Below are 25,471 nucleotides of genomic sequence, written 5' to 3' on the forward strand. Positions count from 1 at the left end.
ATGTATATTCCCAGAGTCCTTTGAATATGGTGTTGTATGTGTTGCGGGCAAGGAGGAATATAGGAATATACACTAATGCAGGTCAGGAAATGCCCTTGATTTTCAATCAGTAGGAGACATGCATTAATGAGTGACTTAGTAGCCTGAGCTAATGTCATTGAGCAGCATATTTATCACCAGAGAGTGCCTTAGATATCAGAGGAAAGATAGTATATCCTTCAAGTAAGTTTGTTTACTCTCAAGGATATAAGTGAAAAATTTACAGCAGGTATTGCTTTCAGCAGACAACAGACATTTAGATGAGAATGCATTTTAGCATAATGAAATTTATTTGAGATTTAAGGTACTTCTTGAGATTGTGGCAACACTGGTAAACAGTCAGCTCTTCTTGCAATGTAAAGTCACTGTGTACCCTATTGTAGTACTGTGCTTGGAAAGAAATTTGAAAGTAAAAGGAGATTAAATTGCTTCTCTTGATCCATTCATGAAATTTCTTTGTAATACCAAACTAAAAAGGTCTTAGAAGAGAGAAAAAAAAAGTATATATATAGTATCCCCAAAATGGCAATATTCATAACTGATTATTAAATATGTTATGGAGAATGACTTTGAAAACAAAACCTTAATTGAATACCCACTACTTATAATATGTTAGGGTTATAAAACACTCTTGAGGAACTTTTAATATCTTTAGGAAATGATATATAGTTTAGAAACTTAGTCTGTTTAATACGATATCCATTTAGATAGTGAGACCATCTTAAGTGGACTCAGAATCAGATTCTCTTCAGACCCAAGCTACTCTTTGATTTCTGGCAAAGTATAGTAGCTCATACAGGTTGATGAAAGGACCACCAGCAATAGCAGGTAGATGGGCTATGCCCGCTGTTGGGTATGACTCAGATGCTCCTTTAGTAGATATTAACTTCCAAGGATTTTAGTTTTCTTTTAGGGTATACTTCCACTAGTCCTTACCAACAGCCTGTGTGATTTTTTAGTAAAGTTATCAATAACTGACTAGCCGTTGGGTATTAGAATTTATATAGGTCAAAAATATATCATCTTCATCTGAGTAAAATTTCACTCTGTTGCATGTATGTGCATGTTTGTTTGTGTTTATATTTGTGTTTATTTTTTAATGGTATGAGACATTTGTTTACATGAACACTATGCTGGTTTTGAATTCAATAAAATGATACTCATTTACTTATTCAAGTTCACAATCACCTGGAGAATAGAGGAGAATCAGGATGAACTGGAAATAAAAATATCCATTTCAGTTTTGATAAAAGATAGATTGGTTTATTGGCGTAAATCCACAGGTGTGATAGGCCAGTTTTCCAATCTTGAACTAAGTAGGTTTTTCCCCCAAGTTATAGACTCAGTTGGACAATCGCCAGCTTCATGCATGGGGTAGACTCCTTGCTGCAGTAGATGATAGCACCCAGACTGTACACATCCTGAAGAGATCTCCTTAGAAAGAGATCCTAAAGGAGCCAAGCTACAGATTCTCTGGGCCTGCTCCCAAGTGCACAAATCAGGCAATTTATTCCTCTTCCTTGCAAAGAAATTAATTTCAGATCTGGGGCAACTATATTGCAAAGTATTTATTTACCTACATAAATAAGAAAGAGGAAAGAATAACACATTTTTTGTGTGTGTGAAAGATGTAAAATTATATGGACTTACAGAATTGGAGATTCAACATTTATACCTGAATCAAGGAAGTGTATTCATTCAATGTTAAATCCATCATATAAATGATTGTTGGGGAACAGGATATACAAATGCTGGCAAAAGAATCCAGCCCAGATTGCAAAGGGAAAATGTATATTAATAGTGACCAGAACTGGCCATAATGATCTGGGCCAAAGCACTACATTTATAGTTGGTTATCATTAATAGCAGGGCACTGTGATTTTTCACTTTCTCATACGATGCAATATGAAAAAATTGCCCGTAATATAGTCTTACTAATAATGTTAACCTGAATCTAATAAAGCCTCTACATTTCATTTCAGAGCCCATTAAGAAGGAGAAAAACAAAGTGAGGCAGGAAAAGCGGGATTGTAGCTTACTTTTCTCTATTTCTGTCCCACAATTTGTCTCTCTTGACGTATGAATCATTTATTCTGCCAAATACACAGACAGCTACAGGTTTTCATTTATTTTATTTTGTCCTATTGGCTATTCTGTGTAGGATTTCTTTTCTTTTTTTTTCTTTTTTTTTTTTTTAGTGTTACTTAGTCTAGCTTTTATTTATTATTTATTTTATTTTTAAACTTTACAATATTGTATTAGTTTTGCCAAATATTGAAATGAATCCGCCACCGGTATACATGTGTTCCCCATCCTGGACCCTCCTCCCTCCTCCCTCCCCATACCATCCCTCTGGGTCGTCCCAGTGCACCAGCCCCAAGCGTCCAGTATCGTGCATCGAACCTGAACTGGCGACTCGTTTCATACATGATATTATACACGTTTCAATGCCATTCTCCCAAATCTTCCCACCCTCTCCCTCTCCCACAGAGTCCATAAGACTGTTCCATAGATCAGTGTCTCTTTTGCTGTCTCGTACACAGGGTTATTGTTACCATCTTTCTGAATTTCATATATATGTGTTAGTATACTGTAATGGTTGTTAAAATTTACTACATTTCACAGTTGGGCGATTGGTGAGTCCTGGGCTGGAGCGAGAGGGCTGCGGCACTCAAGGGCTGGCTGGGTTCTCGCAGCTTCAGAGAAAGGGAGGCTGGAGAGCAGCGGGTGGCCTGCAGAAACGGGTGGGTCCCCCTGTCTCTTTGCATTCTGTAGGGCAGGGGTTTCGGGACTCTAGAGGCTTGGCTAGTCCGCTGCAGGGTTGGTGGGGTGGGGTGGGGGGCGCCTCCGCTTGCTCGAGGGCCGCAGGTCGAGAGGAAGCAACCTAGCATCTGGGCAGAAAGAATAAAAAAATAAAAAAGTTACTACATTTCAAAGGATAACTTAAAAATGAGTGTTAATTTATAAGATTTGTCAGTAAATTCTCTCAAAACTTTTCTGGCAAGGACTAGTCAGTCAGTCCATTGCTGAGAAAAGCATTTGCTTTACTTAGCAGAAATTTACATGGAGTGTTTTACATATATTCAATACACAAACTTCATGTAAATTATATTTTTATATAAAGCTCATTAATTCAGTGAAGGGCACTCAAAAACTGTGCTAACTACAATGATGCCGTTTAAAGAAGCAAAATAGTATGAGCTATTCAGAGTAGCAGATGCTTGAGAGTAGTTTGCGAACAGGGCTGTCATCAGTAGAATTTAAGTTAAAAAATGAAACCTAAAAAAAAAAAAAAAGGTTTGCTATCCCTTCTGATAATTAATTCTTAGAATTTCCAGTGTCAGACCTTAAAAGTATAGCCACAAATAATTTCCTAATGTGTTTACTTATAACCTTACAAAAGAGGCAAGTATAAATTCATATTATTAGCATGTAATATTAATTTGTTTCCTCAATCAGTGATTAGAAATTATCTATTCCCTTAATGAGAATTATGCTGCCATTATAAAAACTGCTCTTTCAAGTTTACAACAAATTAGGTTTACAATTATGGGATCACGTTTTGAAATATCACATGCAATTTTCTCTGACAGTAGAAATAGGCAAATGTTCAAGCTCTTTCATTGTTTAATGGCAAATTTAAATAGAAAACTTCTCTTTTTGAGCATACCTACATATACTTTATTTACCTTCATCCCACATGTTCTGCAAATATTCTTATAAAATTGTATCCCATGGCAACCCCCAATGACATTTTAGCTTCATGACTCCCAAAGGAGCTCATCTCTCCTGGGGAAATCGCCTTAGCACTTCCAGGACATTTTTCATTAATTTAGAAGGGGCTTGATTTGTGAGGACCACTTCCATAATTTCCTTGATTGCATATATATTCCCCTTTTACTGATAAGAAGGTACTTGATTTTCACATGGTTTGTGAATCATATTCCAGAGAAGAGAATGAATCACCTTATTTCACACAATCACTACTCTCCTGTCAGCAAACAAAAAGATTATCATTTTTATAAATAAAAAAGTATATATCCTAGAAAATTATGGAGTGAGATGATATTAAGACTCATAGTCTTAAAATTTAGCAACCATTTACTCTCTCTTAACCTCAGTTTTCCAGTTTAGAAAATGGGCACAAGTTCACAGGATGTTGTGAAGACACTGGGAGATTCTTATAAAAACTCTTTGTTAAGGACGAAACACTATGCAGAATTTATTACACTCTTGCCTTCAGCATTAAGAATAATCCATACACAATTAAAACAGTGATACGCTATGCTATGCTAAGTCACTTCAGTCGTGTCCAACTCTGTGTGACCCCACAGATGACAGCCTACCAAGCTGCCCTGTCCCTGGGATTCTCCAGGCAAGAATACTGGAGTGGGTTGCCATTTCCTTCTTCCTTAAAACGGTGATATAACACTTTATTCAAAACAATGAAATAAAGTGAAATTCTAAATGAAATCATTGTAAACATTTGAAATCTTGAATGAGAAAGAAACAATAAATTGCTTTCTATATAATCTTATGAAAGCAAAGCACTCCGTGTTTGAATTTAAAATTGTTTTTGTATCTTTGGATACACATCCATATTTACCTATTTTCAAAGAATAATTATTTTGAAAAATGCTTTAGCATTCTATTGTGAGCAACAATATGCAGGCTGCAACCTACAATACCCTCTGGTTTGTCATAAATCAAAATTTGTCCTGTTCTTACATGTTGGTTTTACTTAGAACAGCATACAGAGTTGGCACATGAATTTAAAATCAGATATTTTGGAAGGTGAAACACCTTTTATAGCCTTTGTTATCAAGAGATTTGTATGAAGCATCATATGATAGCTTTCAGTTTTTAGTAGTGTATAGACATCAATTTGGGATTCCCAGGTTGCTTAGTGGTAAATATTTTCCCTGCCAATGCAGGAGCCACAGGAGACATGGTTCTATCCCTTGGCTGGGAAGATCCCCTGGAATAGGAAATGGCAACCCACTCCAGTATTCTTGCCTGGAAAATTCCATGGCTTCTCCATCAGAGAAGCCTGGTGGGCTACAGTTCATAGGCTCACAAAGAGTCCGACCTGACTGACCGATTGAGCATGCAGGCAGGCATCAATTTAACTTACCCAAGGATTATTTGCAATGCTTTAATGTTTATGACTAGCAAATATTCAAGTTATCCAAAGTTTAATTGAAGCCAAGGAAAGTTACTAAGATCTTCAAACTTACAAGGGAAAACAGGGATGTCCAAAGAAAATTTTGTTGTTTCATTAAGTATTCATACTTACAGACTGGAAGCCAAAGAATAAAATTTATGATTGTGCATAATTTTCTTTTGAGTACCTTCTTCTGAAATCAAATTTTACTGAAATCTTTTAGGCTTTCTGTGTATTTTTTGGTAGCTATTGTGTCTACTTAGCCATCATCTTCCCCTATAGATTAAGAATTTTAAAAATTTACAAAAATTGTACCATATTGCTATATCTCTTGAAAAAATTCTCAGAAATGTTTTTACATAGAAGCAATTCAGTTCAATTAAGTTCAGTTGCTCAGTCGTGTCTGACTCTTTGCGACCCCATGGAATTGCAGCACACCAGGCCTCCATCCATCACCAACTCCCGGACTCCACCCAAACCCATGTCCATTGAGTTGGTGATGCCATCCAACCATCTCATCCTCTGTCCCCTTCTTCTCCTGCCCTCAATCTTTCCCAGATAAGGGTCTTTTCAAATGAGTCAGCTCTTTGCATCAGGTGGCCAAAGTATTGGACTTTCAGCTTCAGCATCAGTCCTTCCAATTCAGGACTGATCTCCTTTAGGATAGACTGGTTGGATCTCTTTGCAGTCCATGGCACTCTCAAGAGTCTTCTCCAACACCACAGTTCAAAAGCGTCACTTCTTCAGCACCCAGCTTTCTTTATAGTCCAACTCTCACATCCATACACGACTACTGGAAAAACCATAGGTTTTTCCAAAGGTCCAAAACTAGATGGACCTTTGTTGGCAAAGTAATGTCTCTGCTTTTGAGTATGCTGTCTAGGTTGGTCATAACATTCCTTCCAAGGAGCAAGAGTCTTTTAACTTCATGGCTGCAATCACCATCTGCAGTGATTTTGGAGCCCAGAAAAATAAAGTCAGCCACTGTTTCCCCATCTATTTGCCATGAAGTGATGGAACCAGATGCCATGATCTTAGTTTTCTGAATGTTGAGCTTTAAGCCAACTTTTCCACTCTCCTCTTTCACTTTCATCAAGAGGTTATTTAGTTCTTCTTCACTTTCTGCCATAAGGGTGGTGTCATCTGCATGTCTGAGGTTATTGGTATTTCTCTCAGCAATCTGGATTTCAGCCTGTGCTTCCTCCAGCCTAGCGTTTCTCATGATGTACTCTGTATATAAGTTAAATAAGTAGGGTGACAATATACAGCCTTTATATACTTATTTTCCTTTTGGAACCAGTCTGTTGTTCCATGTCCAGTTCTAACTATTGCTTCCTGATTTGCATATAGTTTTCTCAAGAGGCAGGTCAGGTGGTCTGGTAATCCCATCTCTTTCAGAATTTTCCCCAGTTTATTGTGATCCATGCAGTCAAAGGCTTTGGCATAGTCAATAAAGCAGAAATAGATGTTTTTCTGGAACTCTCTTGCTTTTTTGATGATCCAGTGAATGCTGGCAGTTTGATCTCTGGTTCCTCATATCCTTCAATAAAAAATAAATTAATTAAAAAAAAAACAGTCAAAACTTCAAGTGATCAAATTCTTTGTTATATAGTGTTTATAGTATGAGCTATAACTAAATTAAGTAACATTTGGCATTTGCTTTAAAATGAATAATTCATTACTTTTGAAATAAATATATTTATTATTTTTTATATATCATTCCTTAATGTGTCATAATACTTGATAACAGTGTTGGAGTCTACATAAACATTCTTTCTTAATATTAAGTTTTACTATGATCTTTGCCAAATGGAGAAAATTTCCATTATAACTCATAAAAGTTTTTGGATGATCTTCTGTACAGAATTACTGTGTCAGAAACCAAATTATGCACATTATATGTTCAAGAACTTATCATCTGTTATTTTCATTTTATGTCTGTTCTTCAACAAAAATAGTTATTGATCTTTTCAGAGATTTTATATATGAAGAAATTCAAACTACAAGGTTCTTTGCATAAAGGAACTGAAATGTTTTCTATTCATTTGAAAAAGTAAAATATAACAAACACCCAAAACCTGAGCTATCTTTTGTAGAGTCAAATAAAATGGATAACTGTTCCGTAAGAGTTGCTCTTCGATGAATATTTAAAAATATGTCTGCATTTTGAGACTTTAAGGGAATCCATTTGACTTGAATGGTTTTTTACTTGAGTCAACCCATTTGACTTGAATTGACTTTTTCAGGATTTTTCCCCCTGATATTAATAATTTTCCTGAAAGTCAGTAATAATTACAGACATGGAGGTGGAGGATAATGTAGTGTCCTCTTCCATCCATCGGGGATGATTCATATTACATTCTGCTAAAATGAATAGCTCTGAGGTTCTCCCTCTTTTTTCCTATTTGGTCATTTAACTCTTGTCATTTAAAGGTATTTTTGATGTTTTAAATAATTTTCTCTTCATTTTTTGTGTAAAGTTTTCCACTTTATTATAATAATAAAATAAACTTATTACAAATGCTGCATTCTAATAAACTTATCATAAATTTTATTGCATTTCTAATATCTAGGGAAAGCAATAAAATAATTTGATATGTTATAATATATAACCTGTATTGGAAAGAAGCAGAAACTTTAACACAGCATGTAATTTTGGTACTGACCAAATTTTCACACTGCTGCTGCTGCTGCTAAGTCGCTTCAGTCGTGTCCGACTCTGTGCGACCCCATGAACTGCAGCCTACCAGGCTTCTCAGTCCATGGGATTCTCCAGGCAAGAACACTGGAGCGGGTTGCCATTTCCTTCTCCAATACATGAAAATGGAAAGTGAAAGTGAAGTTGCTCAGTCATGTCCGACGCTTAGCAACCCCATGGACTGCAGCCTACCAGGCTCCTCCATCCATGGGATTTTCCAGGCAACAGTACTGGAGTGGGGTGCCATTGCCTTCTCCCAAATTTTCACACTAAAAATTAGCAATTCTTGGGATAAGATGATTGAATCATTGTGCAGTAATTTCTGATTTAAGCCTATATTAATATTTACCTTTGGATTATTCATTACTCATTCAGTTCAGTTCAGTATGGTAGCTCAGTCGTGTCCGACTCCTTGCGACCCCATGAATTGCAGCACGCCAGGCCTCTCTGTCCATCACCAACTCCCAGAGTCCACCCAAACCCATGTTCATTGAGTCGGTGATGCCATCCAACCATCTCATCCTCTGTTCTCTCCTTCTCCTCCTGCCCTCAATCTTTCCCAGCATCAGGGTCTTTTCAAATGAGTCAGCTCTTTGCATCAGGTGGCCAAAGTACTGGAGTCTCAGCTTCAACATCAGTCCTTCCAATAAACACCCAGGACTGATCTCCTTTAGGATGGACTGGTTGGATCTCCTTGCAGTCCAAGGGACTCTCAAGAGTCTTCTCCAACACCATAGTTCAAAAGCATCAATTCTTCAGCACTTAGCTTTCTTCACAGTCCAACTCTCACATCCATACATGACTACAGGAAAAATCAGAGCCTTGACTAGATGGACCTTTGTTGACATAGTAATGTCTCTGCTTTTTAATATGTTGTCTATGTTGGTAATAGCTTTCCTTCCAAGGAGTAAGTGTCTTTTAATTTCATGGCTGCAATCACCATCTGCAGTTATTTTGGAGCCTAGATAAATGAAGTCACCTACTGTTTCTACTGTTTCCCCATCTATTTGCCATGAAGTGATGGAACCAGATGCCGTGATCTTAGTTTTCTGAATGTAAACATACTTACATAATGATTCATATCAGAATTAAATCACCTTCCAGATTTAAATAAGGATTCAGCAATATTTTTATGTTGCAGTAAACAAAAAAACAAATAGTACAAAGTACAATAAAATATATTAAGTAAAGGCATTGCACTAACACCAGTGATTGATTTTTTAACTGTATGAATACACATACATGTATACATACATGCTAGATTAGATACATATGTAAGTAGTTAAAGAAGATCAAATAAAAAATAAAAAGAGAATTACAGAAAAGTTTATGAATGTATCAGTTTGGAGCTCCGCTTTAGAAGCACATGTTTTGATAGCTGTTCTAAAATCAATATTATATTTTGATTATAAAACCTTTAGTTTATTAAACTTACTCTTCCTTTGTAAATCCAAATAGAATGATGTATATTGATCCTTCTACCCTAACAGGGCAATTTATCCCATTTATTGAAAGTTGATCATAATAAATATGCAAATCATCTATATGGGATCAAACACTTATACTAAAAATATAAAGTTCACAATGAATAGATACCCTGAGATGTGCTAGGCTTGATCTGAGGAAGCAATGAGTCTACACTTTTAGTGAAACAATAATTTCACCTCTAACTTACATTCTCCCTCCCTCCTAAAGCATCTGCAACAGTCACAGGGAGTGGTTTGGAAGATAAATCTGATCTAATCATTATGTACCATCTGTTGATTAAATCTTGACATCGCCCTACTTCTGCCTGGATAATTTATTTCAAGGATAAGCTTATCTATTCAATTTTTAATTCACTTAGTTATATCTAGGATTTTTTCAGTCACCATCAAAGGTATTTTTCATACCCACTTCACAAAATGCTCAAATATATAAGAACCATGCTGGTGACCACAGTTTAGTCTCAATCTCTCCTTTCCCCAGATCTATCTCTTTATATGAGCTTTGTCTTTTTTCTCCTTGTCTCCCTCTGGCACCCCACTCCAGTACTCTTGCCTGGAAAATCCCATGGATGGAGGAGGCTGGTGGGCTGCAGTCCATGGGGTTGCTAGGAGTCAGACAGGACTGACCGACTTCACTTTAGCTTTTCACTTTCATGCACTGGAGAAGGAAATGGCAACCCACTCCAGTACTCTTGCCTGGAAAATCCCATGGATGGAGGAGCCTGGTGGGCTGTAGTCCAGGGGTCACTAAGAGTCCGACTTCACTTTCCCTTTTTTCTCTCTCCCCTTCCTTCCTCCTTTCTCTTTATCGTCCCTCTTTCCATATGACACACAAAGAAGTAAATTTTGGCCAGGTATCTATGAAAAAGCAGAGACATTACTTTGTCAACAAAGGTCCATCTAGTCAAGGGTCTGGTTTTGCCAGTAGTCTTGTATGGATATGAGAGTTGGATTATTTTTCAGATAATTGCTCAGACACAACTGAGCAACTGAACTGAACTGATCTATGAAAATCGAAGACCAGCTGGAAAACCTAAACGGCTGAAAAACGTGACGTGGATCTTGATCTCACAGTTGAGTCACAAGAGAAGCCTGAAATGGTAAAGAAGCAGAATGTATAATACTAATCTTGCTCATGCAATTAATGACAACCTACTTTTCCACGGTTTGCTAGGGTTTCTTTTTTTTTTTTTTTTTTCCATTGTACTAATCAGTTCAGTTCAGTTCAGTTGCTCAGCCATGTCCGACTCTTTGTGACCCCATGAATGGCAGCACGCCAGGCCTCCCTGTCCATTACCAACTCCTGGAGTTTACTCAAACTCATGTTCAGTGAGTTGGTGATGCCATCCAGCCATCTCATCTTCTGTCGTTCCCTTCTCCTCCTGCCCCCAATCCCTCACAGCATCAGGGTCTTTTCCAATGAGTCAACTCTTCGCATGAGGTGGCCAAAGAACTGATCTCCTTTAGAATAGACTGGTTGGATCTCTTTGCAGTCCAAGGGACTCTTAAGAGTCTTCTTTGCTTTCTGCCATAGGGGTGGTGTCATCTGCATATCTGAGGTTATTGATATTTCTCCCAGCAATCTTAATTCCAACTTGTGCTTCATCCAGCCCAGTGTTTCTCATGATGTACTCTGCATATAAATTAAATAAGCAGAGTGACAATATACAGCCTTGATGTACTCCTTTTCCTATTTGGAACCAGTCTGTTGTTCCATGTCCAGTTCTAACAGTTGCTTCCTGACTTGCATATAGGTTTCTCAAGAGGCAGGTCAGGTGGTCTGGTATTCCCATCTCTTTCAGAATTTCCACAGTTTATTGTGATCCACACAGTCTAAGGCTTTGGCATAGTCAATAAAGCAGAAATGGATGTTTTTCTGCAACTCTCTTGCTTTTTCGATGATCCAGCAGAAGTTGGCAATTTGATCTGTGGTTCCTCTGCCTTTTCTAAAACCAGCTTGAACATCTGGAAATTCATGGTTCACGTATTGCTGAAGCCTGGCTTGGAGAATTTTGAATATTACTTTACTAGTGTGTGAGATGAGTATACTAATAGATCCATTGATATTTCACAATACTTTGTATTTGTAACTCAGATTTTAATATCTAAATTTCATTTAGATTATCTGTATAAATTGTTATTTGAAACATGATAATTTTTCAAGTTATTCAATTTAATTTAAACATATCAATGTTAGCCATAATTAAAGCTAATGACAGTAATTGGACTATTTTGGGAAAAAGGATACTATTCTTTAATTCATAATGATGCCATTTGTGACTGTTCATGAATATTTGATTGCTAACACATTTTATTTAGAAGTATTTGAAAATGCACAATTTAAAAGAAAATTAGTGAAAGTGTGTATAATCATAGTGGCTTCTTTTTAAAATTTTATTGAAAAATACAAAAGTTGAAGGAAATTCTCCTGGGTCTATACACTATTCTCTTGTGGAAACAGTTTTATTTCTGTTCTTGTTATTTCTCTAATTTTCTAACATTCTATTTATTATACAGAGTTTGAATTTGGTATTTCTACCATATATGGTTACAATGTGTTTCCAGTGGAAGCAGTTGACTTCCGTAAACCAAATTATTAATTTCACTGTCATGCTCTTAGGGAATTATTACAAAACCTCTGCTCATACCTCTCCACTGCATGGTGATTCTATACATAGATACAATGCTGATATGAAAATGACACGTTTTATCTACAGCTAAAATATTACTCTATGCATTCCTTGAAAAGATCAACAATAGCCTCTGTGACTGCAGTTTATTAAAAATACTACTTGATTACCTGATGATATTTCTTTCTAAAAATAAATAAATAAATAAAGAGAGATCTTCAAAGACTGACTGATAACACTTCACTGTATGAACAATGGGCATTCTTAGCCCTTTCAACCAAAAGAAACTTCAATATTTTTTCATAAACATTTCACACTTTGTTTATTTTATTACTGAGTCCAGTTGAGTTGTTTCCAGATATTATCTGTTCTCAATAATACTGTTGTTCAGTTCAGTTCAGTCACTCAGTCGTGTTCGACTCTTTGCGACCCCATGAATTGCAGCACGCCAGGCCTTCCTGTCCATCACCAACTCCCGAAATTCACTCAGACTCACGTCCATCCTGTCAGTGATTCCATTCAGCCATCTCATCCTCTGTTGTCCCCTTCTCCTCCTGCCCTCGATCCCTCCCAGCATCAGAGTCTTTTCCAATGAGTCAACACTTAGCATGAGGTGGCCAAAGTATTGGAGTTTCAGCTTTAGCATCATTCCTTCCAAAGAAATCCCAGGGCAGATATCCTTCAGAATGGACTGGTTGGATCTCCTTGCAGTCCAAGGGACTCTCAAGAGTCTTCTCCAACACCACAGTTCAAAAGTTAACAAAATTCTAGCAATCAGAATCCAACAACACATTAAAAAGATCATACACCATGACCAAGTGGGCTTTATCCCAGGGATGCAAGGATTCTTCAATATCCGCAAATCAATCAATGTTATACACCACATTAACAAATTGAAAAACAAAAACCATATGATTATCTCAATAGATGCAGAAAAAGCCTTTGACAAAATTCAACATCCATTTATGATAAGAACTCTCCAGAAAGCAGGAATAGAAGGAACATACCTCAACATAATAAAAGCTATATATGACAAACCCACAGCAAACATTATCCTCAATGGTGAAAAATTGAAAGCATTTCCTCTAAAGTCAGGAACAAGACAAGGGTGCCCACTTTCACCATTACTATTCAACATAGTTTTGGAAGTTTTGGCCACAGCAATCAGAGCAGAAAAAGAAATAAAAGGAATCCAAATTGGAAAAGAAGAAGTAAAACTCTCACTGTTTGCAGATGACATGATCCTTTACATAGAAAACCCTAAAGACTCCACCAGAAAATTACTAGAACTAATCAATGATTATAGTAAGGTTGCAGGATATAAAATCAACACACAGAAATCCCTTGCATTCCTATACACTAATAATGAGAAAACTGAAAGAGAAATTAAGGAAACAATTCCATTCACCATTGCAATGGAAAGAATAAAATACTTAGGAATATATCTACCTAAAGAAACTAAAGACCTATATATAGAAAACTATAAAACACTGGTGAAAGAAATCAAAGAGGACACTAATAGATGGCAAAATATACCATGTTCATGGATTGGAAGAATCAATATAGTGAAAATGAGTATACTACCCAAAGCAATTTATAGATTCAATGCAATCCCTATCAAGCTACCAACGGTATTCTTCACAGAGCTAGAACAAATAATTTTACAGTTTGTATGGAAACACAAAAAACCTGAAATAGCCAAAGCTATCTTGAGAAAGACAAATGGAACTGGAGGAATCAACCTACCTGACTTCAGGCTCTACTACAAAGCCACAGTTATCAAGACAGTATGGTACTGGCACAAAGACAGAAATATTGATCAATGGAACAAAATAGAAAGCCCAGAGATAAATCCACACACATATGGACTCCTTATCTTTGACAAAGGAGGCAAGAATATACAATGGATTAAAGACAATCTCTTTAACAAGTGGTGCTGGGAAAACTGGTCAACCACTTGTAAAAGAATGAAACTAGAACACTTTCTAACACCTTACACAAAAATAAACTCAAAATGGATTAAAGATCTAAATGTAAGACCAGAAACTATGAAACTCCTAGAGGAGAACATAGGCAAAACACTCTCCAACATACATCACAGCAGGATCCTCTATGACCCACCTCCCAGAATATTGGAAATAAAAGCAAAAATGAACAAATGGGACCTAATTAAACTTAAAAGCTTCTGCACAACAAAGGAAACTATTAGCAAGGTGAAAAGGCAGCCTTCAGAATGGGAGAAAATAATAGCAAATGAAGCAACGGACAAACAACTAATCTCAAAAATATACAAGCAACTCCTACAGCTCAACTCCAGAAAAATAAATGACCCAATCAAAAAATGGGCCAAAGAACTAAATAGACATTTCTCCAAAGAAGACATACAGATGGCTAACAAACACATGAAAAGATGCTCAACATCACTCATTATCAGAGAACTGAAAATCAAAACCACTATGAGGTACCATTTCACGCCAGTGAGAATGGCTGCGATCCAAAAGTCTACAAATAATAAATGCTGGAGAGGGTGTGGAGAAAAGGGAACTCTCTTAAACTGTTGGTGGGAATGCAAACTAGTATAGCCACTATGGAGAACAGTGTGGAGATTCCTTAAAAAACTGGAAATAGAACTGCCTTATGATCCAGCAATCCCCCTGCTGGGCATACACACTGAGGAAACCAGAAGGGAAAGAGACACGTGTACCCCAATGTTCATCACAGCACTGTTTATAATAGCCAGGACATGGAAGCAACCTAGATGCCCATCAGCAAATGAATGGATAAGAAAGCAGTGGTACATATACACAATGGAGTATTACTCAGCCATTAAAAAGAATACATTTGAATCAGTTCTAATGAGGTGGATGAAACCGGAACCTATTATACAGAGTGAAGTAAGCCAGAAAGAAAAACACCAATACAGTATACTAACACATATATATGGAATTTAGAAAATGGTAACAATAACCCTGTGTATGAGACAGCAAAAGAGACACTGATGTATAGATCAGTCTTATGGAGTCTGTGGGAGAGGGAGAGGGTGGGGAGATTTGGGAGAATGGCATTGAAACATGTATAATATCATATATGAAACGAGTCGCCAGTCCAGGTTCGATGCACGGTACTGGATGATTGGGGCTGGTGCACTGGGACGACCTAGAGGGAAGGGAGGGGAGGGAGGTGGGAGGAGGGTTCACGATGGGGAACGTGGGTATGCCTGTGGCAGATTCGTTTTGATATTTGGCAAGGCTAATGCAGTATTGTGGAGTTTAAAAATAAAATAAAATTAAAAAAAAAAAAACACAAAAAATAAAAAACAAAAGCATCAATTCTTCTGAGATCAGCCTTCTCCACAGTCCAACTCTCACATCCATACATGACCACAGGAAAAACCATAGCCTTGACTAGACGGACCTTTGTTGGCAAAGTAATGTCTCTGCTTTTCAATATGCAGCCTAGGTTGGTCATAACTTTCCTTCCAAGGAGTAAGCGTCTTTTAATTTCATGGCTGCAGTCACCATCTGCAGTGATTTTGGAACCCAAAAAAGTAAAGTCTGACCCTGTTTCTACTGTTTCCCCATATGGGACCAGGTGCCATGATCTTTGTTTTCTGAATGTTGAGCCTTAAGCCAACTTTTTCACTCTCCTTTTAACTTTCATCAAGAGGCTCTTTAGCTCCTCTTCACTTTCTGCCATAAGGGTGGTGTCATCTGCATATCTGAGGTTATTGATATTTCTCCTGGAAATCTTGATTCCAGCTTGTGCTTCTTCCAGCCCAGCGTTTCTCATGATGTACTCCGCATATAAGTTAAATAAGCAGGGTGACAATATACAGCCTTGATGTACTCCTTTTCCTATTTGGAACCAGTCTGTTGTTCCATGTCCAGTTCTAACTGTTGCTTCCTGACCTGCATACAGGTTTCTCAAGAGGCAGGTCAGGTGTTCTGGTATTCCCATGTCTTTCAGAATTTTCCACAGTTTATTGTGATCCACACAGTCAAAGGTTTTAGCATAGTCAATGCAGCAGAAATAGATGTTTTTTTCTGGAACTCTCTTGCTTTTTCGATGATCCAGCAGAAGTTTGCAATTTGGTCTCTGGTTCCTGTGCCTTTACTAAAACCATCTGGAAGTTCACGGTTCACGTATTGCTGAAGCCTGGCTTGGAGAATTTTGAGCATTACTTAAACATTTAAAATACATCTTTTGAGGGAACACATATTGAAGTCATCTTTGCCTTCTATTGGAGTGGACCCTGAAATAAATAAGGGGTAGAATACTTGTTGCTGTGTTGTACCTGGGGATACAGAGACTGAATCATGTGGCTGGTGAATATTTCCTCTTGATGTGCTGCTTGAATATATAAAGATACCAAATTGAAAGTTACTTATATTCAAAGAGTATTCTCTTGCTTGTCCTTTAAGTGCCTCACCTTTTCATTTATCCTCAATATATTTAAGACATTCTATCAATTTCCAACTATTGTTATGAAATAACTGTATCAAACTGTAGCTGGATATTCTAGTCTTATCTTTTAGTTTGTCCTCTGTCTTTGGGGCTAATAGCTCAGTATCTTAGAAATTCAGCAGCACATACATGGCATAAACAGCCTTCTTATGTCTTACACTGGAAGAGATTGTTTTGAACTTTTTATTACAAAATAAAAATCCAATTGACTCTTCTTAATGTACTAACGTGTTTACAAACTTGGGGGCTGTTTAGAAAGTGATATAAATTCTTTCACATGATCTGAATATTGGTACAAATGACGTTCAGAACATTCCCTATTATAAAGACCTACAGTTTGTACAAGTAGAATCTTTCCATTAAACAGTCTCAGTTTCCTTAAAGTTGTTTTCTTTTCCTTTTCTTAAGTTCAGCCTTTAATTTGTTTATTTCAATTTTCTTTTTCAGGAAATATAACCAAGAAGAGTTCTGAGAGAATATCCTCATTTGTCCTTCTGGGATTAAACAAGAATACTGTATTTTGTAAGTTCATCTATTTTTATCTTAGTAAAGAAAAGTTTCTGCTTCAGATAACCAGGTTTCTTTTTTCTTTTTTTCATTTAGAATTAGAGTTGAATTTTTATTTAATAGAAGACTTAATTATTTTATTTTATTTTTTATTTTTTTTTAATTTTTATTCTTTTGTTTTATATTCTTTTACCTAAATTTCATTCAATTTCAATGAATAGTGAAAAGCATTTCCTTATTTGGTGACCTCTACTTAACTGTATCTATTAGTCAATATTTTGATGACTTGTGATAAGAACTGTATCAGTTGGTGAGTTAATTTAAAAGGGCAGTACTCTCAGCAATAGTGATTTGGCCAGAGTGGATATATTGGTAGTTATAATGTCCTGTATTTTACTGAACAGATATTTTCCATTTGATTTGTAACAACTACTTCTTGCAGCCTGATGAAGGTAATTGAATACTGACCATCTTTGTGTGTTACTAAACTTGGATTTTACATTCAAGGATTATTCTTTATGATGTACGCTTTGTCTAACACTTATGTATTTTCCATAACACAAGGCAAACAAAAACTACTATGCGGAGTCATGAGTAACATTAAATTGAATGTTTCTTGAACCTTCAAATTTACAACTCTTCTGATTATCTCATGATTGAGAATTTTGTCATTTTAGTTTCTAAAATTCAATATAAAACAAATAGATTTCTCCCTCTTTTACAAACTGCCTTGATACAAAATAGCCACCTTGCCTGTAGTTATGTTTCTGACTGACCCAGGAGACTGAAGGAATGTAGTACACCTCATGTAAGCTGGTACTTGCAGCTTCTTATTTTCTTGTCTGTCTTAGGTTTTGTTTTCGTTGCTTTTTATTCAAGTAGCCATTTCCACTAAATAAGATAAAAATTATGTGATGTCCCCCCTGCAATAAATGGGTGAGAGGGTCAACTGGATGAAAAGATATATCTGGAGATCTGTAATAGTGGCACAACGGCCGTTCTGAGTGAATTCAGCAGAGGTATTTTGTTGCCCAGTATTTTTAAACAAGCTGAATTAATGCTGAGTATGGCCACATGAAAAACACTCTAAAATTAGAGTAGATTTTATAAATGTATATAGTATTTAGGAAGGCATAAATTAGAAAGATCTTGAAACTGGTGGAGAATCACAAAAAACAGGAGGGAAGTTTTATAAACAAAAATATTAACACATCTCATGACAAAAAATAAGGATTATGTTGAATATTAAAAAAAAATCTTTATCTAAAATTTAAACTAATATACAGCAACTCCACTTTTTTTCAAGTCCTATCCATTTATGTTACTATTTTTCTCAATGGAAATCATGTTTTCCCCAAAATGCATTGCATTTAATAAAAAGGGTAAATTTTCTATTTTTATTAACAATTACTCTATGCATTTCTCCCTCTTAAATTACATTTTTATCTTTAATGATAGCATCGTGATAAGTTTTTACAATTTTATATTAATAAGAAATATTTGTTCAATATTTACTATGTATCAAGCCCTATGCATGAAAAATGGCAAAGAACAGTGTTGAATATGACCTTCACCATCTTATCAGGGTGAAAATATATTTTCTATTAGGATTTCACAGAAGTTTTCTGTTACCCAGTCACTACATCAGTCCATACAAGACTAAGAAATCCAAGTTGGGAGATGTGTTGTTGCTGTTGTTCAGTTGCTAAGTCATATCCAACTCTTTCTGACCCCGTGGACAGTAGCACTCCAGTCCATCACTCCAGTAGCACTTCTCTGTCCACCACTATCTCCAGGTGTTTGCTGAAATTCATGTCCATTAAGTTGGTGATGCTGTTTAACCATCTCATCCTCTGCCACCCTCTTCTTCCTTCCGTCAGTCTTTCCCAGCATCAAGCTCTTTTCCAATGAGTCACCTCTTCTCATCAGGTGGCCAAAATATTAAAGGTTCAGCTTCAGCATTAGTCATTCAATGAATATTCAGGGTTTATTTCCTTTAGGATTGACTGGTTTGATCTCCTTGCTGTCCAAAAGGGACTCTCAAGAGTCTTCTCTAGTACTATAGTTTGAAAGCATCAATTCTTTGGCACTCAGCCTTCTTTAAGGTTCAATACTCACATACATACATGACTACTGGGGGAAAATAGCTATGACTATATGGACCTTTGTTGGCAAAGTGGTGTCTCTGCTTTGTAATATGCTGTCTAGGTTTGTCATAGCTTTCCTCCCAAGGAGCAAGCATCTTTTAATTTCATGGGTTCTGTCACTATCCACAGTGATTTTGGAGTTCAAGGAAAGAAATCTGTCACTGTTTCCACGTTTCCCCCTCTATTTGCCCAGTAAGTGATGGGAGTGGATGCCACGATCTTAGTTTATTGAATGTTGAGATTCAAGCCATCTTTCTCGCTGTCCTCTTTCACCTTCATCAAGAGGCTCTTTAGTTACTCTTCGTTTTCTGCCAATAGAGTGGCATCATCTTCATATCTGAGGTCATTGACATTTCTCCAGTGATCTTGGTTCCAGCTTGTGATTCATCTAGCCCAGCATTTCTCATTGGAGAATGCAATGGCACCCCACTCCAGTACTCTTACCTGGAAAATCCCATGGACGGAGGAGCCTGGTATGCTGCAGACCATGGGGTGGCGAAGAGTTGGACACGACTGAGCGACTTCACTTTCACTTTTCCCTTTCATGCATTGGAGAAGGAAATGGCAACCCACTCCAGTGTTCTTGCCTGGAGAATCCCAGGGACAGGGGAGCCTGGCGGGCCGCTGTCTATGGGGTCGCACAGAGTCGGACACGACTGAAGCGACTTAGCAGCAGCAGCATTTCTCATGATATACTCGGCATATAAGTTAGATAAGCAGGGTGACAATACACAGCTTTGACATTCTCCTTTCGCAATTTTGAATCAGTCTGTTGTTCTATGTCTGGTTCTCACTATTGCTTCCTGATCCGCACACAGGTTTCTCAGGAGGTTTGATATTCCCATTCAAGAATTTTCCAAAGTTCATTGTGATCCACACAGTCAAAACCTTTAGCATGGTCAGTGAAGCAGAAGTAGATGTTTTCTAGAATCTCTTTGCTTTCTCTATGATACAACAAATGTTGGCAATTTTATCTCTGGTTCCTCTTCTTTTTTTAAACCCAGCCTATTCTGGAAGTTCTTGGTTTATGTACTACTGAAGCCTAATTTGAAGAATTTTGAGCATAACCTTGTAGCATGTGAAATGAGCACAATTATATGGCAGTTTGAAATTATTTGGCAGTGCCCTTCTTTGAGATTGGAATGAAAACTGATCTTTTTCAGTCCTGTGGCCACTGCTGAATTTTCCCAATTTGGAGTTATAGAGGTATTATTAGAACTTAGATTCGTTAGATAGAATTTTAAGATCAGGAACAAATATGTTATTGTCTTGGTCAAACACTTCTTGATTGCTCTGGATACTTGTGGTCTATTTCAGCAATGAAGAATCTGGAATGTGCAGAGAAGGTACAGGGAAGAAATAAATATCATGATTGAATATTCTCAGTAATAGAATCATAGTATCTCTGATGAAAATTTTAAAGAAGTAGAATGGTTTCACTTGAAAAAGAAAACACAGTGAAATAACTGAACATTATTCTTCAACATATATGAATAAATATTACAAAAATTATTCATTTTATAGCAATTAAAAAAGTAAAAGTACAATAAACCTGTTGTATTAATAGTGAAGATTTCCATGCTGAGAGAATGTTTAAGCACTAGAACCACCACAGACATAAATTTGAAAAGCCCTTATTTTGAAAGACTTTTCAAACAACACAGATCCTGCCTTGTATAGACTATCTGAGGGAAAAAATGCTAATCCAACATGAAATTTTCCAAACCTAGGATTATATGATCATGCATTAGTTACTGCTTTACATTTTGTAATAGATCATTAGTTTCAATCAACACTGGCTTTGCTTTTCTAAGATCATATAGAGGAGGAAGCTAACTGGGTTAGCAAAATATCCCCTACTCAGCTATGGCCATTTGAATAGATGTCTGGTCCCTGATGGAGAATTAATATTGTTTTCTCTAAGGATGTGATGGATGATCAAAGAGGACCCTCTACCTTTGGAATTATAACTTCCCTGGGAGCTCTACTAATTTCATATGGCTGAAATCCATCTAAACAGATGTTTTAATGACCACATTATAAAAATAAGATCTATCTTTTTGCTGTCCATTATAACTCTTCCCTTAAAAGAGAATTATACTTCACAAGGCAATATCTAAAAACAGAGACTATTTTTTTTTTCTGGTAGTTTAGATCATGAATATTTCTAGCTTAGAAATCACTCTATCTTCTGGCTGATACTAGTTATTTCATAGACTTTCTTTTTTCTTTTCTTTTTTTTGTATTCCCAAATCTGCCTCATTTTATTTGTTTTTCATTTAATATATGATATTATGCATGTTTCAATGCCGTTCTCCCAAATCATCCCACCCTCTCCCTCTCCCACAGAGTCCAAAAGACTGATCTAGACATCAGTGTCTCTTTTGCTGTCTCGTAAACAGGGTTATTGTTGCCGTCTTTCTAAATTCCATATATATGCGTTAGTATACTGTATTGGTGTTTTTCTTTCTGGCTTACTTCACTCTGTGTAATAGGCTCCAGTTTCATCCACCTCATTAGAACTGATTCAAATGTATTCTTTTTAATGGCTGAGTAATACTCCATTGTGTATATGTACCACTGCTTTCTTATCCATTCATCTGCTGATGGACACCTAGGTTGCTTCCATGTCCTGGCTATTATAAACAGTGCTGCGATGAACATTGGGGTACATGTGTCTCTTTCCCTTCTGGTTTCCTCAGTGTGTATGCCCAGCAGGGGGATTGCTGGATCATAAGGCAGTTCTATTTCCAGTTTTTTAAGGAATCTCCACACTGTTCTCCATAGTGGCTGTACTAGTTTGCATTCCCACCAACAGTTTAAGAGAGTTCCCTTTTCTCCACACCCTCTCCAGCATTTATTGCTTGTAGACTTTTGGATCGCAGCCATTCTGACTGGCGTGAAATGGTACCTCATAGTGATTTTGATTTGCATTTCTCTGATAATGAGTGATGTTGAGCATCTTTTCATGTGTTTGTTAGCCATCTGTATGTCTTCTTTTTCAAGAAATTCAGTAGAGATAAAATCATGCAAATCAAAACCACAATGAGGTACCATTTCAAGCTGGTCAGAATGGCTGCTATCAAAAAGTCTACAAACAATAAATGTTGGAGAGGGTGTGGAGAAAAGGAGACCATCTTACACTGTTGGTGGGAAGGCAAACTAGTACAGCCACAATGGAGAACAGTGTGGAGATTACTTTAAAAAACTGGAAATAGAACTGCATGTGACCCAGCAATCCCACTACTGGGCATACACACTGAGGAAACCAGAACTGAAAGAGACAAATGTACCCCAGTGTTCATCACAGCACTGTTTACAATAGCTAGGACATGGAAGCTACCTAGGTGTCCATCAGCAGGTGAATGGATAAGAAAGCTGTGGTACATATACACAATAGAATATTACTCAGCTATTAAAAAGACAGTATTTGCATCAGTTCTAATGAGGTGGATGAAACTGAAGCTTTTTATACAGAGTGAAGTAAGTCAAAAAGAAAAACACCAATATAGTATATTAACACATATATATGGAATTTAGAAAGATGGTAGCAATGACCCTATATGCGAGACAGCAAAAGAGACACAGAGATAAAGATCAGACTTTTGGACTCTGTGGGAGAAGGAAAGGGTGGGATGATTTGAGAGAATAGCACTGAAACATGTATATTATTATACATGAAACACATCTCCAATCCAGGTTCGATGACTGAGACAGGGCGCTCAGGGCTGGTGCACTGGGATGACCCTGAGGGATGGGATGGGGAGGGAGGTGGGAGGGGGGTTCAGGATGGGGAATACATGTACACCCATGGCTGATTCATGTTAATGTATGGCAAAAACCATTGCAATATTGTAAAGTAATTAGCCTCCAATTAAATACATTAATTAATTTTTTAAAATCAGCATTATATTTTTATTTCAATTAAAAAATAATTCAAGCAAATTAATATTTGTGCTAAGAACTGTGGGAAACATAGGAAAAGTTCAAAAGATGACCAGTTATTTCAAATTGCTAGTCTCATTGTGGAGAAAAATCAATTATATACAAATTAAATGTAGGAATAAAGCCAGTAGAAAACACAGGTTCTGTTATAACCCTCTGACTTCCTGAAACGTTTTAAGTCTATCCTTTGTAGGCCACATACATGGTTAAAGAGATGTAGAAAGGAACAATGAATGAATGAATAAAGTGCTGCAGTTATTCAAGAGAGTCTATGTAACTAAATTTGAGAAATGAAATACAGGGAAAACTAAAGGACTCACATCACATACAGTATAAAGTAAAAACAGACTTGGCTTAAGAATTTATTTAGAATGTAATGATAAATTCTAACTTTTAAAGGTCTTGGAAAGCAAATTTTATAAAATGAGTAGTTAGCAGGAAAGCTAAGAAGGTAAGATTAGTCTAAGCCAGGAAAGGTCTTAACTCCATGCTGGGAAGCCTATATTTTATTCAGTGGGAAGGTTAGTCACCAGAGACATTTCACTGAAGTCATCTCCTAGTCAATTCCTGACTACCTGACAAGGGGGAAAAGGGTGAGAAAAATAAAAAAATGATGTCATACTTCTAACTCTGAATAACTGGAAAAAATGTGCTATGGGAGATGGAAACATGAAAATTAATAGATTAGGGTGAAGAGGGCAATTTGCATGGTTGATGCAGGAAGTGAAATTTTCCAGTTTTTGTAACATCCTTATCTTATTTTCCAAGAGTGTCTAACCTCTACCCATGTTTTCATTTCTTTCTTTTTTTTTCATTTAATATATTTGAAGGTAATATTTTCAGTATAATTTGTTAACTGCTTTTATATACATGAGTTTTGTATACAGTTTTTGTCATTATGGCAGATTTTTTTTCTTTTTTAAAAATTTTTATTTAAGTATAGTTGACTTACAATGTGTTTAATTTCCAATGTAAAGCAAAGTGACTCAGTTATACATATATATATATAAACTTTTTTCATATTCTTCTCCATTATACTTTATCCCAGGACACTGAATATAGTTTCCTGCGTTATACAGTAGGACTTTTTTTTTTTTTTAATTTCAAGCCTATTCCTTTTGCTTTTAATGTTATTGGAAACTTTGATACTAAAACAAATATATTATTTTTATTCACATTTACTTTATACTGTTACTGCACCTCTAGTCTATCTAAAGTGAAATTTTAGGTGAATAAACTTAGAAGTTCTTGAAGTTGTAAAAGAATAGTTCATTCATTTTGGAGTAGTTTTTATTCACATGAAGTCCAGAGTCGACATTCAGGAGTAATCTGAACAGTTTGTTTTATAACAATGGGGACTTTGTAGAAAGCGGATTTGATTCCATGTTCCGCTGACAAAGATTCTTCTTACTTTCCTGAAAGAGAAAGACATTTGGTTACAAAGAGATAATTATGAGGTGGAGGCTTAGTAATTTCATGTGTTAATTTCCACATTCACTAATAAACATCTATTTATGATGTGGCTGGAAAACACATATATTCTCTGAGAAAGACAAAACTATGCTTGTCCTGACATTTTAAAAGTTTATTTAGGTATTTAAGCAATATTTGTAAAAATATACATAATGTACATAAAAGAGAGTAGAACAGATGGTACAGATACCTACTGAAGGAAGTTGAAATAGAACGAAAAGCAACTTCAGTTCAGTTCAGTCACTCAGTCGTGTCCAACTCTTTGCAACCCCATGGACTGCAGCATGCCAGGCGTCCCTGTCCATCACCAAATTCCTGGAGCTTGCTCAAACTCGTGTACATCCTGTCAGTGATACGATCCAACCATCTCATCCTCTGTTGTCCCTTTCTCCTTCTGCCTTCAATCTTTCCTAGCGTCAGGGTCTTTTCTAATAAGACAGTTCTTTGCATCAGGTAGCCAAAGTATTGGTGCTTCAATTCAGCATCAGTCTTTCCAATAAATCAGATCAGATCAGTCGCTCAGTCGTGTCCGACTCTTTGCGACCCCATGAATCGCAGCACGCCAGGCCTCCCTGTCCATCACCAATTCCCGGAGTTCACTCAGACTCATGTCCATTGATCAGTGATGCCATCCAGCTGTCTCATCCTCTGTCATTCCCTTCTCCTCCTGTCCCCAATCCCTCCCAGCATCAGAGTCTTTTCCAATGAGTCAACCCTTCACATGAGGTGGCCAAAGTACTGGAGTTCCAGCTTTAGCATCATTCCTTCCAAAGAAATCCCAGGGCTGATCTCCTTCAGAATGGACTGGTTGGATCTCCCTGCAGTCCAAGGGACTCTCAAGAGTCTTCTTCAACACCACAGTTCAAAAGCATCAATTCTTCGGTGCTCAGCTTTCTTCACAGTCCAACTCTCACATC

The 25,471-nt window shown here is 36.7% G+C and overlaps 1 protein-coding gene across 3 annotated transcripts in view; it reads left to right on the plus strand.

The window, feature by feature from the left end:
* Positions 1 to 25,471, plus strand: part of MARCH1 (membrane associated ring-CH-type finger 1) — a 1,103,404-nt gene that overhangs the window by 320,036 nt on the left and 757,897 nt on the right. For all 3 annotated transcript variants that reach the window (XM_027543679.1, XM_027543680.1, XM_027543678.1), the window contains exon 2: positions 16,930 to 17,004. The gene's annotated coding sequence lies outside the window, so the exon portion shown is untranslated. The remainder of the gene's footprint in view (positions 1 to 16,929; positions 17,005 to 25,471) is intronic.

Source organism: Bos indicus x Bos taurus, chromosome 6 (assembly GCF_003369695.1).
Source record: "Bos indicus x Bos taurus breed Angus x Brahman F1 hybrid chromosome 6, Bos_hybrid_MaternalHap_v2.0, whole genome shotgun sequence".
NCBI classification, from domain to species: Eukaryota; Metazoa; Chordata; class Mammalia; order Artiodactyla; family Bovidae; genus Bos; species Bos indicus x Bos taurus.